This window comes from Diabrotica undecimpunctata, chromosome 9, assembly GCF_040954645.1.
Source record: "Diabrotica undecimpunctata isolate CICGRU chromosome 9, icDiaUnde3, whole genome shotgun sequence".
NCBI lineage: Eukaryota > Metazoa > Arthropoda > Insecta > Coleoptera > Chrysomelidae > Diabrotica > Diabrotica undecimpunctata.
Window position 1 is genome coordinate 50996969 of NC_092811.1, and position 18982 is coordinate 51015950.

The 18982-nt window shown below is 32.5% G+C and overlaps 1 long non-coding RNA gene across 1 annotated transcript; it reads left to right on the top strand.

Annotated features, from left to right (window-relative positions):
• The first annotated feature begins 215 nt into the window (after positions 1–215).
• Positions 216–18428, top strand: LOC140450070 (uncharacterized). The gene is made up of 2 exons (XR_011951947.1): positions 216–428; positions 13520–18428. It is a non-coding gene; the product is annotated as an uncharacterized lncRNA (long non-coding RNA).
• Positions 18429–18982: the final 554 nt, after the last annotated feature.

Consider the following 18982-nt stretch of genomic DNA (forward strand, 5'->3'; position numbering starts at 1 on the left):
ATATAAATATTTGGTTATGTTGGGTGCCCTAAACTAATCATTGTTCAATTTTTTCTTTTTTTTTTAGTCTTTTTTCACCCAAAGACTCAAATCTGTGTTAACGGTCCTACTGCAATTTTGCCTTCCAAATACGGAACACACCTGTTTGGGGCACGGACACAATGCGTGCGCATATCGGAAATGCTTGACGAGATGGATGGCCACCGAACAACAGATAACAGATGGCGTCGAGCAGCGAGCGGTAAGCCGTTGAGTGGATGAGGTTTTTTTCATACTATGAAATGAGAGGATTAAATTTGAACATGGATCTACGCCATTTTAATTTCATAACACTAATTAAAAAAAAAGTGTTTTCATTTTCAAATAGATTCATTTGCGAGTTTAGTGTCAATTCCATCCAGTGAGGAATCTATCATGAAACAATGGAAGTAAGTAATCAATTTAACAATTATATTAACAGTTGTAGCAAAGAATATAGACGCTTGGTCCTACATTAATTTTTGGAAGTGTGGTATGGTTTTCAATAATTAATTTATCGCTTAATTCGGTAATTATGGGAACTAATAGTCTCAGATGCACCTTAAAGATCAATAAATACAGCTGCTGTCTTTTTTTATGAGCCCTATACAAAAACTAGAGTTTTCAGTGGAAAAATATCCCCTGTAAGTTAAATAGTAAGTAAAACACAATACATTGATCCATTGTTGAAATTTCGGGATAATACATTTGATTTTTTTGTAAATTATAGTTGATATAAGTTGAGTCTAGAGCTTTAATTAGGCCTCTTGTACCTCTTACGCTAATATTTTCATACAATTATAATTAGTTTATCTACTTGTCTTTTGCATTTCCCAATTTAAGTGGGATTAATCCTGTTATTATCTAATATCCTAATTTAACATTTTCATCCAAGAAATTTTGATCTGAGTTAAATACCTCATGAATAGATTTTATTACTTTTTCTATTGTTAGTCATCAAACATCTTTTCTTTAATTCCTATATTGTGAAAATAGTTCAATGCAATTCATTACCTGTTGTAAATTTGTTAGTTCCCAATTCTGTAGACTAGAAAATATAATAGTTTGTTTTTTTATAAGATTTGTGTTTGTCCGATGTTCATTTAATGTATCATACTAGTTAAGAAGTAGCATCCCTTAATGCTCCTTCATGAAGTTACTCCTTAGTAACACATTGTTCTTAGTTACATTACACAATGAATGATTTTCTGTCTTTAGCTGACTCAACACTAAGTTAATATACCTACTAAAATTTTATTGTTGGACCAGATACTTTGTATTTCAAAAATTGTTTTATTGAAATATGTAGACTAAATTAAATAATTTTTTAGGAAAATCAATCTTTATTTCAATTGCATTTATTGTGTTTCCATATTTGGTACACGAGATCTAGTATAAAACTCAAATATGTTTGGCTTCATACATGACCATGTGCATCACATTTGGACACAGTGCTTTTTTAGAGAAAAAATCATTTGTGACATAGATACAGATTAACTTCATTAGATGGTATGCACATTGTGGATTTTAGCATCTGTTATGGCCTGTGCATGTCTGTATTTCATAGCAATGTTGCTGTAACATGATGAATATCTGTCATGTTTTGTTGTCTGTGAGACAATGGTCTAATTCTTTTTCTGCTGGTCTGTTGTCATTCATATCCAACTGAACTAATGCCATTACCAGTTCTTCATTTAGTTCACTGAGTTCTGTACATTTTCTTCTGTGAAAAGTAGATGCATGTTTACAACTGCTGTGTTTGTGTTAACAACTCAAAAATAATTTTTCGGTATGACTTATTCCATAGAAATAAAAAAATAATACTATATTTGGTTTTTGTCAAATAATAAAATGTTTCTGAATTTTAGGTACATATGCTTCTTTCTGGTCTGACACATCAATACAGGATTTCGTTTTGTTATATTTTATTATAGTGGATGGTTTTTTAACAGTGCCTATTGAAGTATATACATCTTACATTTCTGATGCATCTTTACTACTCAAAAACAATACATCTCTTTTATCATTCCACTTATCTATGATTATGTTTGTACTGCTCTGTATTGCTTTCATTTTATCATCATCATCAACCTGTATGCCTCCACTGCTGGACATAGGTCTCCCTCAGCTCTTTCCATCTGTCTCTGTCTTGTGCAGCTTGCATTTCACGCTTTTTTAATATAACAGAAACCACATGTGATATTAAATTTCCTTTTGAAACATAGAGTTCCGATTAAATAAGAATTTACTGCATTTATTTGCTGAGATAAAGTAATTTTGTGTAAAAATTGCTTGTCACCAATGTTCTACCACTATTTAATAGTAGTGCCATAAGTTGCAACACCATATCTGTTGCAACACTTGTATTCCCTGGTTGACTAATTTTTCCTCTATACAATTTTATTGCATAAGTATATCCACCAGCAGCACATTGTTTCAATAATTTTTCTCAACTTTTATGTTGTTTACTGGGGATATACTGGTGTAATAACTTGTCATCTTTGTCATAGTTCTGATTGTCAGTAGCATGAAAAAAATGGAAAATATATTCGTATCTATTTTTGCTCATTCCCCATTGTGTACTAATGACATTTTTGAAGCAAAAGCTGTTGCTTCATTAGTCTCACACTGAGGACTTTTTATCTAGACCCATCCAAATTGTCTGAGTCGAAGACAACTCCTTTCCATCAGCAGCAATATAGTATGGTGTAATTTTTTCATTAACAATACCATAAATTATTTTTTGTTTCAAGTATTTATTTGATTCCCTAATAAGTAAATCTATAACATAGTGATAAACAAATAAACAATAAAATTCATTTGGTGTAGTTCATGGTAAGATTATTCCATGTGAAATTGGTATATTACACAAAATATCAGCTGAACCAGAGTTAAAACTATTATTTGGTTCTACACGATTGGGCTCATCTTCTAACATAACCTCAACTTTGTTTTCAGTTCTTGTATGGGGAATTGGCTCTTGTATTTTACTGGACATTTTGATCATTTTAGATTTATATAAATTAGTTAGGACTCAAAACTTGAAATTACTTACAATATAAAAACAATATTAAAAAGTTTAAAAAAAATAAGACTAAAAATGTTACATACTAAAAAACACCAAACAAAATGTAACAAGAACAAAATTCAACAATAAACGTATCACAAAGCAAGAGATCTTTTTAACTGAGTTACAGTTATATTGAAAATATCAAAATCACGAACATTTTGTTCTGTGGGAAGGAATATTAAAAAAATTGCGGTAACATAGAGCTTGATGGGGAACAATAAAGTTAATCTGGCTTAACATGTTTGGACAATCAATCCATGTATTATCTTATATATGAATGTAGCTCCTGACATATCATGATGGTTCTTGAGTGAGGCTAAAGATAATTGTTGTTCGATACGGGAATAGTCATGATTTTCAATAGTACTGTGGTAAGCACAATATCTTAAACATTTATGCTGGACTCTTTCTATGGTATCAAAATTGTTCTGAAAATAGGGCAACCAAATAACTGAACAATATTCCAAAATAGTTCTAACTATGCAACAATACACTAATCTTGTTGAGCTTAATGCATTTTCTTTAATGTATCTCACTTACAGTTGCATTGTCACTATCATCATAGTCACCACTACTTTCTTCCAATTCAGAATTCTTATCATATGAACTATCATCACTGCCCAAAGATTTCTTTATTTTAAAATTGTTCCATTTTTTCTTGTGTAACTTTTTTTCTGCAATATAAAATCAATGAGTTGAGTATTTGGTGTGAGAATAATATTTTTAATTTAAATGTTGCTAACTGCTGCTATATAAGTTTTTATAAAGGTTTTAAAAATATGATACTTCTTATACAATTAATGATAATTAATTGTCTTATGTCAAAACAATAAAAGACTTAAGAGTCACATTTTATGAACAGTTGCATTTTGAACAACATATAAATTATGTAACAATTAATTCATTAAAATCTTAAGGCTTTATCATTCAAAACTGTCTGAGACTATCTGTTTGGGCTTTAAGAACAGTTTATTATGCTTTGGTCGTAACTAAACTCAAATATGATCTATTGTATTCTCCACAATACCAAGTTCATTCTACTACATTGGAGAGATTGCAGAACAAATTTTTAAGATATTGTGCATATAAATTAAACATACTCATTATTAATCATGATTATACAGGTACTTTAAAAACACTCAACATGAATTTATTAAAAACTCAACGAGATAACTCTGATAATAATGGTTTAATTTGTTGTCCTGAACTTCTTCAATCTATTAGTTTATATGTTCCCTCCAGAAGTATCAGATATGTTGATCTGTTTTATATACCTTTTCACAGTACAAATTATGGTATGCACTCACCCATTGAGCTAACACTGAAAATTATAAATAGAAACAATTTAGAAATATTTGTTGTCTCCTTGGCTTCATTAAAAAATCTGATAATAAGAGCCTGACAAGTTATTGATACTTTTTTTGTTTATTTTAATTTTGTTTTCTTTAAACTTGTTTCATATACAATTAAGATTTTATTTTATTTATAATTAAGATTTTAATTTCACTCAGTTTGTAAACAATTACAGATATTAATTTTTATACTGTATATTAACATATACTTTTTTGGAATGGGAGCAAACCAGTATATCAATAAAACAAAATAACTAAACTAAAAATTTTTAATTTTGAATCTTGAAGAATATTGTCCATTACATACTAAAATATTGCATAAGCATTCTTATACAGAACTGAATTCTGGGAAATTTTGACCTTATTCTGTATGAAAAACTATCTTTTATGCAACTGACATTTGTTCCTATCTGGTGCTATCCACTAGGCAAATCTAAGTTAGTGAAATATTGGCAGTTATAGTTTGTTCAGTGACTAGGTTATGTTTGGATGGTATGACTTGAAAAGTTGGACTAATTTGTGCTCCAACGCCGTAATATTTGGCTTTTATTTTATCGCCACCATGAACCACTGAAAGGGGACAGTATTTTGGAGACATTAGTTGGACTTTTCTGGATTGAATCTAAATCAGCTAAAGCTACTAACTACCCAAGGTTCCTAGATTTGTGCTACAACTGTGGCTTCATTTGTGAATTCTTTGTCAATGGTATATGAAGCAGCCTTGGCACATTGAAGATTCATCTGTATGAAATTTATCATTGTTTCCTCTTGGGAGTGTCTTTTCCCCAGGCCCTTGGTGAAGTTATCTTTATTGGACTTTATTTATGGTTGCTGGCCTTGTGAGGAAGAGGTTCTTTCCCCTTTCTTTTTGACCAGTGTGCTTAAGCTTTCTGGAGAGTTTCACTTTTCTGACTATATTACTTGGTAGCATTTTATATGGGTAAAAGATCATAGGTGGAAATATATGAATTCAAACTTCTCCTTTTCCACTTGCTTTGTCTGAAAAGTGATACCCAGACATTTTGATTTAGTTTCATTCAGCTTGATTCTCCATGGTTTAGTTCAGTTTTTAAGTGCTGCTTTTTCTTATCAGCAAATTAGTAGTAATAGTATCCATATTTAGTTCAGAGGTATCTCTGGCATAAAAAATGTAGAAAATGGGTCCAAGAACACTTCATTCTGGGACACTAGTTCTAATCTGTATCAAATTAGAGCATGTGTCATTCTGCTTGATTATAAGCATCCGTTTGTATACAGTTGTAGTACTCTGAAAACTGCATATAGCACACATAATTAGTGTGAAAAAACAGTATGAGGTTGTTCTGCTAACAGAGAGAAACCGAATTTAGTATGAAATTAGTATAGACATACGAGCTTGTTTTTAACACCCATTAGATTGAATTCTAGTTTTGTAAAAGTGAAATTCAGTTTTGAGTACTGAAACTTCAAATATACGTTTATTTTTTTATTAATAATAATTCTGGTTTTATTTGCAAAAAAAAAAGGAATAAACAAATTGACATTTCAAGTTAGGAAAATATTAACCTTACATTTTTGAGATGTCTTTTACTGTTAAGGCTGATCCTTATCCAAATAGACATCTCATAAAAATAAATAACTACAATAATTTTTAAACTACTACAATATAATTATAAAATATACACTTGAACTTGATTATAACCACGTTTAAAAATGTAAATGAAAGGAAGGAATGAGTGAAGTTTGTGGATTTACTAAAATGCATGTTCCCTAAAGCTGTCTTTTCTTGAGATACACCGTTTTAGGTTAGGGGGGCAGTATAGCTCTTAGCCATATTACGTCTTTGACAAATATTTAATTATATTACAAAATGTTACAATCCCTAGTAGTTACGGTTTTTGATTTATTGTTACAGAACATGCAAAAAATATATTTTTTTCCTCTTGCTTAAGATAAAAAGCAAAGGTACTCATTTCTTCAAATGGGTACCAACTGATATTCGGTATATTTTCTTTCTTAGTCTCTTATGCATATATATTTTATACAGTGTTTTTCAGATAATACTGTCTATTTCAGATGTAACTTATCCTTAAAAAACTTTTGAACTTCTAATATTTAGGATAAGCGTAAAAACATGTCAATTTATATTTGAAGGGGAAGACATTAGGTAAGGAGACATGTGTAAGCTTGCTGGGAAGGACATCCCTCACCCCCATGTCTATGAGAAAAATAAATACAAAGCTAGAAAACTGGATTGAAAAAAAATTAATTATTTATTTTTTGTAAAAATTTTATTACAAACATTTAGAATGAACATTTCACATTTCACCACCAAAACTTTTTACAATAACGGTTCAAAATGAATGCCATTCACTTACAAATTTTGAAATTTTTCTCTGACATTGCTTAACATGTTTGTATTTAATTGTCAGCATTCATCGTCTATTGTTTGTCGTAAATCATCCACAGATTCTAGTTGAGTAGCATAAATTTTTGTTTCTAAATACTCCCATCAGAAGAAGTCTAAGGGTATTAAATCCAGTGACCTATTAGACCAATCCACCATTCTTTTTATCTCACTTTTTACCTATCCAACGAGCCGGAAATGTTTCGTTTAAAAATTGAAGCACAGGTATAGCAAAGTGTGAAGGACCTCCAGCATGTTGAAATACAACCAAATCTTTGGAGAGTTTATCGTGCCATCACCTCTGTCTGTAGTAAAAGAGGTAGATTTTGAAGAGAATACATTTAAATGTTGTCAAACTAAGCCTAATAAAACACTCGTTTGTATAGTATGTGGAAATAGTTATCACATCTCATGTGCTGTGACAAATAAAGTGAAATTCTTCAAAGTAGGAGATTCACGGGTAATTTGTTGCCAAAATAGTGATGGACAACCCATTGAATCATTTAGTGCCATAGCTATAGAAAATCAGTGGTTAAAAAGGCTGCTAGCTGAAAAAAAATGATAAGTACAATTTATTATTAAATAACAATAATCTATTAAAATCAAATAATGAACATTTGCTAGAAAAATTAAATTTATTGAAATCAGAAATAACCAGAACCAGAATCTCACAAAAGCACATCGCAACTGTAAATGAGGGCTTAATAAAAACTCAAGGTAATGAAGATAAGTCGGCCAGTGTCCAGTTAACGAATTCTAAATACAAAACAAATAATGAAACTGACTCAAATAAAAAATTTAATGATAAAAACACCAATCATGTTGAAAGGAATTCCAATATACAGGGCATTTCAAAAATTACTACAAATGAATTAAATGCATAATTTAATGGAAATTCAAACCAAACATGTGACTACATTACAAATTTAACTGTTGAGAATGAGGAAAGCACAAAAATGAATCTTAATCACAACGGGGAGTTCAGAGAATAAAATGAATGATGAAGGATATCAGATTGTGACAAAAAGACGCAAGAAAATAATGGGAACTGGAATTGGTGATCAAGGATTTCCATGGAAAATCCGAAAAACTAGACAAAAAATTGTGGCTATTCATCTCAAAAGTTCTGAATAGTGTAAATGCGGACCACATCAAGAGTTTCATAATAACTAAGACAAACTGTGAGGATATAAAAGTAAAATTGTTACCAACTGACCATAAAAGAAGGGATAATCAATGTTTTATGATAGGTGTACTACCTGACTTAAGGGAAGGAATTTACAATCCTGCTTTTTGGCCAAAAAAATTGGCATTGAACGATTTAATTTTAAGTTAGGAAGAAAATTTTTAGATCGAGAGCACCACAATAGAGGTCTGTCAACTGGAGAAGATAGACCAGACTCTTTTTTAGTCAAATAAATTAAAGAGAAACGTTACTTTTATCATCACCAGACAGTTGTCTAAAAATATTGCATCTACATGCTCAATCTTTGACAAATAAGTTACTCAAGCTTGAAGTCTTAACATTGCAAGAAACACCTGATATAATTTGTCTATCAGAACATTGGTGTACTGAAGAAAACATTCAATTTATGACCCCAACATATGAATACAACATCACCTCTTATTTTTGTGGAAAGTTCCATATCCATGGAGGATCCATCATCTATATCAAAGCTGATATTAAATTCAAAACATTAGAAGTCTCTAACTTTAGTGAAGAAATGGTGTGTGAGTGCTGTGTGACTTCCCTGTTTATAGCCAATAGGAAAATTTGTGTTATTAGTGTTTATCATTCGTCATCAGGAGAAGTTCACAATTTTCTGTGTAAATTACACAATATATTGGCGCTATGCAGCAAATTATATCATGATTTTTATTTTTGTGTGGATCTAAACATTGATTATCTTGTCATGTCTAATAATAAGCAATATTTTAATGAGTTTTTAGTAAATTATAATCTGAGAGTCACATCTGAGGTTCCTACAAGAGTTTTCGTAGATAAAGTGGGTAAAACATCATCTACAAAATTGGACTACATATTGACAAATATCGAACCACACCTTTATAAATCAAATGTTTTCGAGGGGCACTTCAGTGACCTTAAAGTATTTTTACTTAGTGTAAATTTATAAGCCAATAAAGTATCGAAAAAAGATAAAAAACCCATAAGTTACAGGCATATGTTGATGTTTAAAGTAGGGATTTCTTCTTAATTAATCAATCTTAACAATATACCAAAAACAATTTGGAATTTAGTAAACAGTGAAACTGGTAGGCAAAAGAACAGGTCTGATCTGATATTCTACATTATGATAATAAAATTATTACCAAGTCTTGTGATATTGCTAATTCGTTTGCCTCATATTTTGCTACAATTACAGAATACAATCTTCAAACTCATTTTGGCACATCGTTGCCTTCTTCTTGCACTACCTCAAAAATGTGTCACACAACATTTTTCTTTTTACCCGTAACTCCAATCCAAATAAAAAATTCAATCGATCAACTAAAAAATAAGCCTAGTATTATACTGGTATTGATAACATATCTGTAAAAATAATAAAACTGATAAGTGATCATATATTGATTCCTTTAACCCATTTAGTTAATCTCTCAATAACAACCAGCCAATTTCCATCCATACATAAAATGGCAAAAGTTATTCCAATCTTCAAAAAGAATGACCCTCATGATATTTCAAATTATAGACCAGTATCTGTCCTTAGCATAATTTCCAAAGTAATAGAGGAGGTTGTATACAACAGAATGTTAAATTTTATAGAAGAATACAATTTATTAACTCCAAACCAACACAGCTTTAGATAAAAAAGTCAACACTCTTGGCTGCATGCAGCTTGTTTGAGTGTATTTATGATGAATTAGATAGTAGAAACCACGTGGCAGGACTATTTTTTGATCTATCACGAGCTTTTGACTGCTTAGACATAACATTTATTTGCAATAAATTATATAACGTTGGCTTCAGAGTGACATTTCTAGAATGGATAATAAATTTCTTAAGTGACATGAAGAGTGTTGTTAAAATGAAAGAATCAAGCTCAGAACCATACACGACAAATAAAGGAGTACATCAGGGATCCATGCTGGGACCATTATTATTCCTAATTTTTATTAACGACCTACCAGATCACATAAGAGCACTTATAATATCAATGTTTGCTGATGATACCTCGTTAATAGTTTCTGCACACACACTTGAGTAATTAAAAATGACAATGAAGACTGTTGTTGACTGCTTTATACATTGGTGTAATACCAACAGACTAATATTAAACATTGAAAAGACGGAAATTATTTATTTTCATTCATACAACTCATCTACCCATGAATATATCTTAACCATCCTTGATAGAAACAATATATTATCTTTCACTAACTCTACAAAGTTTTTGGGTGTGTTCATTGATTGTAATCTCAAATGGTCAGAGCAAGTGAATTCAGTGAACATGAAATTGAATAAAGCTTTTTTATGCTATATCTAGAATTAAAAACACACTACCCATCTCGGCATTAATGAACGTTTCTTATATACCTTGCTTACAGCCACATGTGCTATAATGGAATTTTGTGGAGGAACACAGTAGATAGTAACAAAGTATTCATTACACAAAAAAAATTATCCGTAAAATTTTTAATTTGGATTATCAACAATCTTGTAAACCAATTTTTATTAAACATCAAATTTTAACTTTCTACTGTCTATATATCTATAAATCTTTACTTTATGTAAAAGAGGAAATCAATACATTTCCAATAAATTCAGACAATCACTATTACAATACAAGAAGTGCTAAATCTTTACGAGTTCGTAAACACAGAACGTCCAAATTTCAAAATTGCGTCAGATATATGGGACTGACCTTATACAATCATCTGCCAAAAACTGAAAGAAATACAACTTTTCTCTAAATTAAAAAAAATGTTGAAAGATTTACTCTTAAGAAAAGCATATTATTCTATAAATGAATATCTTGAGGACAAACTGCAGTAGCTTCATATTTTACTTGTAAAAATGTTATTTTATATATTTTATGTTTTGTCATATATATAGAGAAGGCTAGGAGTGCATTCAATAACATGGCCAAACTCTTTAAAAGCCACAATCTTAATCTGGAGATAAAAGTAAGGCTCCTACGATGTTATATCTTCTCAATATTGTATTACGGAGTTGAATCCTGGACACTAACTGAAGCAATGGAGAAAAAACTTAAAGCCTTCGAGATGTGGCTATACAGGCGAATTCTAAGGATATCATGGACAGACAAGATAACCAACGAGACCGTATTACGAAGAGTGGGCAAAGAAAGAGAGGTGATGTATACCATTAAAAGGAGAAAGTTGGAATATCTCGGACATATAATGAGAAACAGCACTAAATACAGATTACTGAAGGTAATCCTACAGGGTAAAGTATTCGGAAAGCGAGGAATTGGGAGAAGGAGAATATCATGGTTGAAGAACCTGAGGAAATGGTTCTCCACAACAACAACGAATCTATTTAAAGCATCAGTCAATAAAATAATTATAGCCAGAATGATTGCCAATATTCGGAACGAATAGGCACTGAAAGAAGAAGAAGAATGTTTTGTCAATTTTGTTACTCTGTGAATATTGTATTATACTCATTAATGTTTTTTATACTGAATTCTGTAGTGACGTATCCTATACATTTATTTTGATTGTCTTAAAGAATCAATAAAGTATGACTATGTCTATCAGATACAAGCGCTTTTAATAATTAAAATGATTTAAAAGCAATTTTAGGGTATTACTTGAACCCATTAATGGCCAAGCATTGAAATAATTAGATTTTTTGCAATTCAAGTTTATATACTTTATAAATAAAGGTATAAGAACAATATTTCACTTCAAATTAGAAACAATAATTGCAATATACAAAAAAATAATGTTTCGTTAACGAAACTTTCTCATAATATATGTAGTAAATTAAAAGTTATACGTTTTATAGTGTGTAAATGAAATTTCTTGGTTTTATTAATTAAAGACTAAAGATATTGCTACAATAGTTAATTATATAAGATAAAATGATTACTTGGCAGTGTGGTAGTATGGCAGTAGCGTCATTATGGCATCTCATTTTTTATGGAAAGCACTATAAACCGAGTTAATTTTGCACGATCTGCACCGTCGTCTACGTCCTTCCTCTTCGCGAACGATATTATGACAAGTCTGGCCATAATGAAAATCAGAAGGTAAACTTCTGACAGCTGTTTTACTGTAAATCTTTTTTCGTTCCATTCGCAATGTTGTAAATTCTCCAAGAATTCACGACTGTGCAATCCACAAGGTCCATAAACAAGGGTCACCACCACATTTTACTTCCTACTCGGATCCTGTAATTTGATACTGAATTATCTAGGAGGTCAACACCTCCCATATATCGTTTGTTATAATTGTTAATCATACTGGGCTGAGGTATTGAATCTTCCTTTTGTAGCTTCCAATTATATCTTAAGTGTAACAATTGGATGAACCATTCCATTGTTGCTGGTAACAGTCACAATTGAATTATCATTCCACCTTGCAACTGATACTTCTGTCTTTTTGTCGAAAGCATGATCAAACTCACCCCTGTTCTTCTTTTCAAGCACTTTGCTACTTTGTAGAGGACATCCTGGTAACCTATTCTCTCTCACAGTGCTAGTAAAGAAAATTCGTTTTTCACCTAGAATGTGGTATAGTGCATAAATCAAAAAGAAGTTGTCGAAGAAAACTCTATGTTCTGAATGGTTTTGCATTACATGTAGCAGGTGCAAAACTTCTTGCGTCCCTAATGTGTATTGAGATTTCTGCCTTTCTGGATTTGCGCCACCATAAGGAATGAATTGGTATAGATATCTCTCTGACCTACACAAGCACCAGACCTTGAAGCTAAAGCGCACTGGTTTACCCCACATAAACATTTTTGCAGAAGGTCGGCCGAAATAAGGAACCATTTGTTCATCTATAGACATATTTTGAGCAAATAGTCCAAACTGCAAATATCGTTCGTTCATCAGCAAAAATAATGGACATATCTTGGCAAATTTCTCACTTTCTCACCAGCTTCACGCCTTTATCTGGGTCTTTTGACCAATACATATCACACGCTGGAAGTGTGTAACCGGTAATGATTAAAATACCAAAAACTTCTGCAGTTGAGCTGGAGAGAGCTTGAAATCATGTCTGTTGTTGTCCCGGGCATACGTCAGGCTGAATTCGAGTGTCTTCTGGAATACAATATCGTCAAAAAATAAAGAGAATGTTTCAAATGGTGTTTTCCCAGCAAGTGTCAGCTTTATTTTTTCCTTTTTATTACATTAATTTTCTTTTGGAGAAGAGAAGTAGTTTTCTGACGATTTAGACCAGCCAGGTGTATATTGCGTCGGTTTGCGTTTTCGTTGGGAACTTAATTTTCTTTTCTTCCCCCTACTTGTAGGTGGTTCCAATATGGATTCTGTGGGCGTCTTAGCCTCATCTCGAGACCACTAATAAAGGTATTAAAATGGCCATTTATGCATTTTGAGGCTTGAACCATCATGCAGCTGGAAATTTTTTATTGGACCACATTCTCTATTTTTTTGTAGAATAACAAAGTATTGTTTTTTTTTGTTTATATATTTCATATAACATGCTAAATATTTCTAATTATTGTAATCTTTGTTTCAGAATATCAATGGAAGTCTTGTGCCTGGACGTTTATGAACAGTTTTGTTTCTTTTCAGTTTTAAAATGTTGTACTGAAAACAAGTTAAAAGAAGAAAGAAGTGCTTTTTAATCAACACTGAATTGATGGAAAACAATTTATGACAATGTAGTTATAGTTGAATTAAGGAGAAAGTACCAACAAAAATACTAACATTTATCAGAAGATTCTTATCTATTAGAACTACACTCTGAGCCAAAATTAACCGGCCACCTTAAAAATGAGTAATTTTTGATCTCTTAAACCTTTTGTCCGATTTAAGTGATTTTTTTAATATGTTATAGCCTTATTCCTTGACAATATCGTTATAATAATATGGTTGCTAAACAGGTAAATTTTCATTGTATACCGGGTGTAAGAATTAAACTGTGTTTTTTTCTTAAAGTTTGCACCACCCTGTGGAATATTCTAGCATTTATAAAATATTGAAATTAAAAACTAACTATAGCCTCATGTTTTCTCAACATTTTGTTTTTTGATTCATTTGCTTATACAAATGAATATATACTTCAATACGAAAGTTAGGTAGTTTAACAACTAGCCATGTTTTTCATCAATACAGACGATTTAACTAACCAGCAAAATTAACCCCACCACCTTTATTATTGTTTTGTTTACGTTACCTGTGACAGTTTGTTTCCTAAATTTGTGTCATCGAAGGATTTTTGACATAGAGTTGTTGTACGACATTGTTGCAAATATGTTTCTGTGTTAATAACAATTCTTGAACAATTTGTAGTTAAAATTAAATTTGTAATTAAAATTGTAATTTTATATCATTGTGAGCGAATATTGTTTAAGTTGAAATTTTAGTGCTTACCTATTTATTGTTTGTGATTTTAAAAATGCCATTCGTTCCAACTGATGCTGCTAGGGCAGTGGCTTTAGCTGATTCTGGTTATAGTCAACGTCATATTGCTGGTATACTCGATGTACCCAGAACTACGGTACAAAATGCCATCAGACGATTTCGGGAGACAGGATCGTATAACCGCAGGCCAGGTCAAGGCCGAAAACGATGCACTTCAGTTCGAGATGACCGCTTCATTGTCACTAAAGTATTGAGAAATCGCTTTTGCACCGCTTCTGAAGCTCGTAGGCCTCTTCTTGAGGTGAGAAACGTTAGTATGAGTAGACAAACGATTAGAAGAAGACTGTCAGAAATAAACTTGAGGGCTTTTCGTCCAGCTCGCGCACCACAACTGCTCCCACAACACCGTAGGACTAGACTTCATTTTGCGCGAGAATATGCTAACTGGACTATGGCGGACTGGAAGAATATACTGTTCTCAGATGGGAGCAGAATAGCCCTAAAAAGTCCAGATGGACGCCAACGTGTCAGCTGCTTACCGAGGATGGTCAATAATGATTTATTACGTATTACGTATTTATTACGAAGCGCGTACTGATCTTGTTGTGTTCGGTAGAGGCAGTGTGAATGCCCAAGTATATGTGCAAGAAGTTCTCCAAGACCATGTCATGCCTTTTGCACCATTCATTGGTGATAACTTCAGACTAATGCATGACAATGCACGTTGCCTTACAGCAAGATCTACCCGTGAGTACCTTAATGAGGTTGGGATTCAAGTTCTACCATGGCCATCACACAGTCCCGATCTTAACCCAATTGAGCATATCTGGGACAATCTCAAAAGACGGGTAAGAGCAAGATACATACCTGCATACTTTAAAGAGCTGAAGACAGCTGCGGTAGAGGAGTGGCACAATATCCCCCAATCTGATATCCAGGATATCATGAATGGATTGCCAAACCGGCTCCAAGAAGTCCTAAGGGCTAGAGGCGGCAACACCCATTATGGATACCCAATTTTTTTTTCAATTAGCCTTTGATTTCCAAAATATTGTTAATTTGAATTTTCTTCGAAGATTTTATTCATTGGATTTTTACTGTAAAAAATGAATTTTTTTCAAAAAGATTATTTTTCTCTTCCGCGGAGATAAAAATTGATAAAAAACATGTCTAGTTGTTAAAGCACGTAACTTTTGTATTATCCAACATAAGCGAATCAATCAAAAAACAAAATGTTGAGAAAGCATGAGGCTATAGTTACGATTTAATTTCAGTATTCTACAAATGCTAGAATATTCCACATGGTGATGCAAACTTTAAGAAAAAAACACAGTTTGATTCGTACATCCGTATACAATGAAAATTTACCTGTTTAGCAACAATATTATTATAAAGATATTGTCAAGGAATAAGGCTATAACATATTAAAAAAATCACTTAAATCGGACAACACGTCTATCTATATAAGGATATTTACAGCTTTCGCCGCCTTCCTTCTTTAAGCCAACGTCTCCAGTCCTTTCTGTTCTGCCAGTCTCCATCACTAAGGTCTCGTCTTTCCATGGCCGCGTCCACTTCATCCCTCCATGATCTTCGGGGTCTACCTCTTTTCCTCCTTCCTATTGGGCTCCAATCCGAAATCTTTGCTATCCACCTTGTATGATCTGTTCTTCTCCCATGTCCATACCAAATTAAACGTTTTTCTTTGATGTAGCTGAGTATGTCTTGTTCTACTGCCATTCTTAGTTTTATCTCCTAAGTTTCGTTTATTTATTACCCAATTCTCTGCTCCATAGGTCATTATACTGCGTACCAAGGTGTTATAAATTCTCTTCTTTGTATTTCTGGTAATCTGTCTATCCCACAGTACCCCGTTCATTTGTTTAATACATGTTCTTGTCTGTGCTAATCTGCTGGTTATCTCTTGCTGGGTGGTTCCATTTTTTGAGAGTATGAATCCTAAATATTTGAATTTGTCAGTGCCGTTAATTTCCCTATTATCGCCTATTTCCTAAGTTTCTCACTGGTTCTTGCTCTGTTGTTAAATATTTGGTCTTTTCTAGATTTATTTCCAGTCCATTTTTTGTGTATTCCTTTTCTAATTTTCGGAGCATATAGCACAGATCTTCATCTTGAGCCGTTACCACTGGTCATCTGCAAAGCTTAATGTGTACAAGAAGTTGTCCCGGATTGGTATTCCCATCCCTTACATTTCCTTTTCCATGGTTTTAATATTTGTTCGAGGAATATCTTGAACAGTGTCGGAGATGTAGAGCATCTCTGCAATAAGCCTTTTGTGGTCTTAAATTCGTTGGACTATTTATTTCCGGTTTTAACTCTTACCTTGTTGTTGTTGTAAACGTTTTTTACGGCTTCTATTAACCTCTGAGTTATTCCGATTTCCTTCATCGTGTTCCATAGTTGTTTTCTGAGGACCGTGTCATATGCCATTTAAATCTATGAATGCCATGTGTACTGGTCTATTTTTTGCCATTTTTTTTTTCAATTGTTGGAGTGTATATATGTGGTCTATGGAAGATCTTCCTGCCGTCAACCCCGCCTGATCTTCTCCGATTTTATTTGAGGTAGATTTTTCCAGTTTTTCTTTCAGTATTTTTCCATATAACCTGCCCATACATGCTATCACACTGATGCCTCTGTAGTTCCCGCATTTCTTCTTATCCCCCTTTTTATGTATCGAGGTTATATATGCTTTGGACCATTCATCTGGTATTTCGTTCAGGTATATAGTGTTACTGAATATTTCGTGTATAATTCTGTGTAGTTTGTCCGTTCCGTACTTAATTAGTTCATTAACGATTCCTACTGGTCCCCCTGATTTTTTGTTCTTTAAAGTCTTTATGACATTCTTTACCTCGATTAATGTTATCTCAATCTGTTATTCATTCTGATTTTGTTGTTGTTCCTGTTCTGTGTCTGTCTCTATGAAATCTGGGCGGTTTTCTGTGAGTAGTTCTTTATAGTAGTCTCCCACTCTTTTTCTGATATGTATTGTATTTGGACCTTTTCGTTGTTATTCTTCCTTAAAGATTTCAGTATTTTCCAGGATTCCGAATTCCTTGTTCCTCCTATGTATTGTTCAATTTGTGCACATGTTTCTTCCCATTCTTCATTCTTTTGCCCTTCTTCGTTTTACTTCTCTGTTGTACTTCTGTGTGTCTTCTGGGGATTGGGTGCTCATACTTTTCATATATAGAATTTTCTTCTCCTCGATATATTTTTTGGTTTCTTTGTTTATTTTTACTTTGTGTTGGGTATTTCTTTTCTCAAGTTTCCCCAAAGCTTCTAATTCCGACTTTTTTATGCTGTGTTTGACGTGCTCGTACGTTTCTTTGAGGTTTCTAAAGCCGAAATCCTGTAACTTCTGGTCCAGTCTTCTCTGGTATAGGTCCCTTATGGATTCTTCTTGAAGTAAATTTGTTGAACTTCATTTCTTCTTCTTTCTGTTCATTTTCTACTTGGTCTTCTTCGTGTTCTTTCTTCCTTCTAGTTTGGGTGTTCAATGTGTAGGGAAACCCCATATGTGAAATTATTAATCGGTGGTCAGTGCCACATTTTGCTCCTCTCTTTACTCGTGTATCTCTAATTTTGATAGTACTACTTTTGCTGACAATTATGTAATCGATAATGGATCTGATGTTTCTCGTTGTTTGTACATACGTGTATTTATGTATGTCCTTATGTCTGAAAAAGCCGTTGGTAATTTTCAGATTGTTCAGTTCGCACAGGTCAATTAGTCTTTCTCCATTATCGTTTGTCACATCTTCTCCAAAACGGCCTATCATGATATCAATTTGTCGTTTCCCTGTTCTTCCATTTAGGTCCCCTGCTATTATTATTTCTTGTGTTGGTCTCACTTTTCCGATCTCTTCTTGTAAGGTATCCATGAACTGATCCTTTTCTGCTACCAGACGTTTAGGAGATATAAGACATTAAAAATTACCCATTTTCAAGGTGGCCGGTTAATTTTGGCCCAGAGTGTATATGAATTCATTTATAAACAAATGTTATATGGATTAAATAATAATTTTCTCGTTTAATATGTTGTTTTATTTTATATAGTATATGGCAAAATATGCTTTAGACTAAAACAAAACATTCCAAATGTATGAAGTAATATTATTCCCAAGTTTTAGAATTATTTTTAATAATCATTATGTTAGCCTTGGCTTTACTTTTGAAAAGCCAATTTATGATTATTGAAAGTTGCTTATATGGCCATTTTGCATAATTACTTCTTGCATACGTTAAAATTTTGAAATTCCTATGTTAATTTGGTTGAATTAGGTTGCCTATCTGCGGAAGGTTTTGGAAGAGGGTATCTTGAAAAGTTCCCAATTTGCCTTTCAAAAATATCATTCGTCTGTGTCAAGTAGTTTTGGTCGATGAATCTTAGAATTATTTTTAATAATCATTGCGTTAGCATTGGCTTTATTTTTGAAAAGCCAATTTATGATTATTGAAAGTTGCTTATATAACTGTTTTGCATAATTGCTTCTTGCATACGTTAAAATTTTGAAATTCCTCTATGTTAATTTGGTTGACCTAGGCTGCCCATCTGTGGAAGGTTTTGGAAGATAATCTTTGAAAAGTC